General features: G+C 43.8%; 1 long non-coding RNA gene across 1 annotated transcript; it reads right to left on the minus strand.

Annotated features, from left to right (window-relative positions):
• Positions 1 to 1,232: 1,232 nt before the first annotated feature.
• LOC118452279 lies at positions 1,233 to 5,317 on the minus strand. Its single transcript, XR_004841984.1, has 3 exons — positions 5,285 to 5,317; positions 4,609 to 4,612; positions 1,233 to 1,318 (listed from the first exon to the last, which is right to left on the minus strand). It is a non-coding gene; the product is annotated as an uncharacterized LOC118452279 (long non-coding RNA).
• Positions 5,318 to 6,342: the final 1,025 nt, after the last annotated feature.

The raw sequence follows: 6,342 nt of genomic DNA on the forward strand, positions 1-6,342 counted from the left end.
TCTCTCCTACTCAGGAAAACCATATCCTAAACTGCAAAGCATAATTCTCCAAACTCTGTGTATAGTTTGTCCTTTTTTGTTGGTTTTTAGTGTTTAAAACTTGTAGTTTTTATGGACCACAGGGCCTGCTCCAATAGCTGCCCAGAATAGACAGCAGTTATCAGTACAAGGAAATAGCTCTAATATACAGCCTTTGCTGAAAAAAAAAAATTATTCCAATTAAAACAAGTAATTGCAAATCAGTAAGTAAAACCAAAAAAGTCTCTTCTTCTTCCTGCCCCCTCACCTCCAACTGTGTCCTCCTCCTTTCAGATTATAAGAACATGAAAGAGAACAGGATGATTTAGTGAAGAATCGCTTCCGTGCCCACACTGGCTGCCAGATGTTTTCTTTCAAAAAACTATTTTCTAATGAACACTGTCCATAACGTTACTGTTAATCAAAAAGGTTGCCATTTTAGAACTCCTGAGAAACAGGGGAATCACAGGATCCCAGACTGGCAGGGGTTGGCAGGGCCCTCGGGAGCTCACCCAGTGCCACCCCCCTGCCCAAGCAGGCTCACCCAGAGCAGGGGGCACAGGACAGCGTCCAGGCGGGGGTTGAAGATCTCCAGAGAAGGAGACTCCACAGCCCCCCTGGGCAGCCTGGGCCAGGGCTTGGGCACCCTCACAGTCAACAAGTTCTTCCTCACGTTCAACTGGAACCTCTTCTGCTTCAGTTTGTGCCAATTGCCCCTTGTATTGATTGCCCTAAAGTCCAAGGCTGTTATGGACATCTTCGTGCATTGCCAGAAGCAAGTTGTTTTGTCACTGATGCAAGATCAGGATTTGGCATTCCCAAAAGGTGATTTTAATTTATGAGAACAGTTCAGAGTGTACGTTTCAAGATGTTCATAGACCAACTCATTAGAGAGATGAATGAATATGATCAACATCTCTAATAAGCAGGTCTCCACAACACTCAAAAGTTGTTTCACAAGAGAAACAGTTCCTATGATAAAGCTTAGAACCACGTATTATGGAGAAGAAAACCTGCCTCCTACTTTTTTAATTATTTAAAGAACAGTCACTTCAGTGGTGGGTTTTAGAAGGTGTTTGTGAATCAAAACAGAAAATGAGAGTGCAGAACTCTAGCCTTAATCCTCCAATTTAATTTCCTTTAATCTTGCTTCTAGAATACAACCTCTTTTATAACTATCCAATTTTTCACCAAAGCCTGGCAGTTTCAGATCATAGAATCATAGAATGTTTTGGGTTGGAAGGGGCCTTTAGAGGTCATCTAGTCCAACCCCCCCTGCGGTGAGCAGGGACACGGCTAACTATCCTCTTATGCCTTTTTACCATGGGATACGTGCATTGCTGTTCTCCAGACAGACTTTGCTCCCCCGTCTCTGGGTTCAACACAGCATTTGGCTTCTAATCTAGGATGGCTAGCACAATAAAACTGGAACAGGAACAGAAGACGGAACATTGCAAGTGGTCATTTGGCAACCTGCAGGGCCCACACTTACAGCAAATACTCAGAGCGCAGGTAGGGTGGCGAACACAACATTAAGACTAAATAAAAAACAATTTATATTCACCCCCATTGAGGTTTGAGGCTGGGATAGGTAATTTCTTCCAAATGGAGGAGGAACACTAGGCTTCAGTGCTCCAGGCTTTTCTGGGTCTTGATCATTTAACTCATCATGGGGTTTCTTCACATAACCTGACCTCCAGTTGTTTTTGAACAAGAGGTAACTGCTGGAGGAGATTGTGGGGAGAAGAGGAAGGAGACGCGACCCCTAACTACTTAATTGGCCCATTTCATCAGGAGCTGCACTACAGTCAGTACTTGCAAGAAAAGATACTTAAAATAAACATCAATATTTAAACCAACACAACCATAAAAGTGTTTATTCCTTATTAAATCAAAACATTTTATTTAAAAGCAGCAGGCCTAGCAAAATAAGGGACAACCTAAAAAAACCCCAGGGGCTTAGACACATTCCATTTGGTGTGATAAAAGACAAAAGACCTGCATATCTTGCAACATATAATTTACTTCAAAGGACAGTAACTTAGAGCCTATGATTTTAATGATTGTCCTACAACTGATCATTTTGTGAAGTACCAAATAAAGCGCAGTTAAACTAAATATTGTGCTCTTACCCTTCCAGAGAACAGTATTTCATTTAAGCCATTCAGATAGAGGTAGTTCTGAGGGTTAGCGGTACATCTGAAAACTTGTTTGTAGTTAGTTGAGCTCCAAGACCTCAGCCTTATTTCAACTAGTTTGCTATTTTTAAAACTTCTCAGAAGCTTTAAAATCTCATATTTTAAATGTTCAGCTTAAAATCATAGAATGTTTTGGGTTGGAAGGGACCCCTAGAGGTCACCCAGCCCAACCCCCCTGCAGTGAGCAGGGACACCGCTAACCACATCAGGTTGCTCACAGCCCCATCCAACCTGGCCTTGAATGTTTCCAGGGATGGGGCCTCCACCCCCTCTCTGGGCAACCTGTTCCAGGGTTTCACCACCCCCGTTGTAAAGAATTTCTTCCTTATATCTAGTCTAAACCTACCCTGGTTTAGTTTAAAACCATTACCCCTTGTCTTGTCACTGCTGGCCCTACTAAAAAGATTTTCCCCATCTTTCCTATAGGCCCCCTTTAGGTACTGGAAGGCCGTAATCAGGTCTCCCCGCAGCCTTCTCTTCTCCAGGCTGAACAAGCCCAACTCCCTCAGCCTGTCCTCATAGGAGAGGTGCTCCAGCCCTCAGATCATTTTTGTGGCCCTCCTCTGGCCCCGCTCCAACACTTCCATGTCCTTCTGGTGCTGAGGGCTCCAGAGCTGGACGCAGTACTCCAGGTGAGGCCTCACCAGAGCAGAGTAGAGGGGCAGAATCACCTCCCTCAACCTGCTGGCCATGCTTCTCCCGATGCAGCCCAGAGTACGGTTGGCCTTCTGAACTTGCTACAGGGGCCCAGTTCTGATTTTGCATATACCAATACTTTTGAATCAAGACAACAAACTTCTCCCAGAAAGAGAGAATCCTGTTCTTTCACCACTCATTATATTGCCGCCACTGATATTAGGAGGCAAAGATAGATGGCCTTTACGCAATGATGCTCTGATTTGCCCCTTAGAGAGTTAATTGGAGGACTGACATCTGAAAGAGCCCTCCGTCTCACAGGACTCATTTTCTCTTTACCCGTACTGTACCCAGTGGAAGGATAGAAACATTTAACAGACTGGTCCCCAGACGTGCGTTGTTTTTACTAATATTTTCTCACTGTAGTATAGCAATCCTGCCCAAAACCTCATGGCAAGCAGCATCTTGAATGTAAAATATATACTATGCCAGCAGAGGAAATTGTCTGGATTGCTCTTACCTCCTAGAAGTGTCAGTGGATACCAGGAAACAATGTCAGATCTGCTCATCAGTCACAAGTAATTACAGATCCCTATCATCATTGTTTTCCCCACACAATCACCTTATCTCTTGACCAGACACGCAAGAAAAGCCTACAGTTGTGGGAAGGATTCATCCCAACAAGTTTGCTGTCAGAAAAGTAAGAAAATAATGAGTGTTGGCCAAATGTTTTTACTGTTCCTTAAAATGGGAAGAAATAGAATTTTTTTTTTTTTAATCAAATTAAGCCCAACTAGCTTCTAGACACCTCTTTACACTGGCTTTTTTAAAGTTTTCAAGGAGATGTCTAACACTTCCTTAATGTAGATTGTGGTTATTTTTCGTAACAATTTAAATAATTAAAACCACATTCCAATCACAGTCCTAATGGGTGGAGGCTTTGCCCAGTAATCCGTCAGGAGAGTCACTAGAGCTCAGTGCAGTGCTTCCCTATAGAGGAACCTAATTAAATGAACTATATGAATGAAGTGACCATATGGAACATCAGTGGTGGAGAGATACTAGAACTTGGAAGCAAAATTATCACAATAGATTCTAAAACAAGGAAAGAAGGTGCAAGTTATAAGCAGGTATCTGCTGAATCTTCAGAATATTGCAACAGGAGCTATGCTTCGGAGGGGAGGGTGTCAAGAGATGGTCTATACAAAGAAACACAAGTTACCATAATTCTGGGGCACTTTGACTGCAGAAACAAGTTGCAGAAACAGAGGAATTTAATTTCTTTCTATTTAATACCGACTGTAATGGCCACATGCTGTTCTGTGTTTGCATTTATTGTGTATTTTCGTTTGTGCCACCAGAATATAAGCTCTTCCGGGCAGGGCCCGGCTGTTTGTTTGGCACAAACTCCCCTATTATACAATACTGGGTACACTAACGTAGCTACACACACTACGTTAATCCTCTCCCTGAAGCAGGCTAATTAAATCAAAACCTGATAAAAGTGTTACAGTTTTCACACAAATCAACAGAATCAAGGACATTTCAATTTTAACTCACCAGGGGACTGGTGTGGAAAAAAAAAAATGAAATACCATTTAAAAAGCTGTAATTATAGCAAAACTGTGCCCTAGGAGTAGTGGCAGAGTTCGGCTCAGGCCCCTGTGTACCTCCCGGGAAGCTGCAACTCAAGTGAGTTGGACCCTACTGAGGCAAGAGGACCTGGCAGTACTGTGCTGAGCCCAGGCAGAGGAACCTAGCTTACGGCTCACATTGCTCGGCCTTGGTGTGGTTTGCTTTCACTATAGAGCCGAGTGAAGATTAATGGGTCAACACCTCTTGCCATTCCAGGACCTCATAGCTTTTGCAGGTTCACAAAGCAGCATTATCCGCAGCAGGGATAGCCCATCACACCGCCCTGGGACTGCTTCCTTGCACCTACTCCGAGTTAGGCTTGCGAGAGTTTGTACGTTCCTTATTCTGGGCTGTCAGGAGGTCTGTGCCTGCCATAATTCAGACCCAAGTATCTAAAAAGCCTGGAGAATACCCGAGTGCTGTACCCTCTTTGTTGTTCCCGTGGTATTTTCCGCCCCGCCATGTGCGCTACACCACAGCAGAGCAGGTTCTGTTACAGAGAAGCCCTCTATGCAAGAGCATTCATCAAGCCTCCATTTAAATCTGTACCGAGCCTCGTGATTAAACCTAACCTTCTGTTAGCTTAAAAAAAAAAAAAAACAAAACAACCCACGAAATTCAGTACAGAATCATAGTTTTGGGATCGAAGGGACCCCTAGAGGCCACCCAGCCCAACCCCCAAAAAAAAAACCATGAAATTCAGTACAGAATCACAGAATCATAGTTTTGGGATCAAAGGGACCCTTAGAGGCCACCCAGCCCAACCCCCCTGCAGGAGCAGGGACACCTTGAACCACATCAGGTTGCTCACAGCCCCGGCCAACCTGGCCTGGAATGTTCCCAGGGATGGGGCCTCCACCCCCTCTCGGGGCAACCCCTGCCAGGGTTTCACCACCCTCACTGGAAAGAATTTCTTCCTTAGATCCAGTCTAAACCTACCCTGGTTTACACCCCTTGCCCTGTCACAACCAGCCCTGCTAAAAAGATTGTCCCCCCCTTTCCTGTATATTTTATTTCCTTTGCATTGACATAAAGGACCGCAAGGTACAAGAATGAACTGCCCAACTGATTTCCCAGGTAGCTTCAGGTGATTGGCACGTACCCAAGGATGTCTGTTAATACCCTGCCACAATATAGCTTTACAGGAAACACATTTACATGAGCTGGCATGAAATCCATGCAGTAAAGTTTGTTCTGTAATTTGGTAGCTGTACTTCTTCATTGTTTTCCAGGCACATACCCAGGCAAATTATAATAAAGGGAGTCAAACTGTACAAATGCTAAAAGATAATTGCAAACCTAATAGGGCACCAGAATTTCTGCTTCTATCCGTGCTACCCATTTGTTGCTTATAGCAAAAGTAAAGTCATGCCAATAAAAAAAACCCAGCCCAGATTAAAGTGGATAAATTGGGGGGGTTGTTTGTCCAGGGCTTAGGTTTTCTTGAAAGCACAGCTTGTACCCGATTTACTTGTCCTAATGCAGGCCAGTGTAAAGAATATGTTATTAAACCTTTTAATTTCAAACACACTTCTGTGATTGCAACTTAAATGAAAACACATGACTCGGAATCCCACTTGATCTCTTCGCACTAGTTCTGGCAGTGCACAGGCTTTAATTCTAATCAGGATAAACAAATCCATAGCTGAGACCTGGTAAAGAGAAATACATGCCAATTTTATAGGAAAAAAAAATCTTGCTTTTTTTTGTTAAATGCCGGACAAAGGGAGAAGTACCGAGCAGTAACTGGAGGTGCCGGCCTGAATACAATGAGAGCGCTGAATTACAGGGAAGCAGAAGGAATCCAGAAGAGACCAGGTGAGAGGCAGCACTGCTTCAGTGCCTCTCATCAGAT

This window comes from Egretta garzetta, unplaced genomic scaffold (genome assembly GCF_000687185.1).
Source record: "Egretta garzetta isolate BGI_Z169 unplaced genomic scaffold, ASM68718v1 scaffold560, whole genome shotgun sequence".
Lineage (NCBI taxonomy): Eukaryota > Metazoa > Chordata > Aves > Pelecaniformes > Ardeidae > Egretta > Egretta garzetta.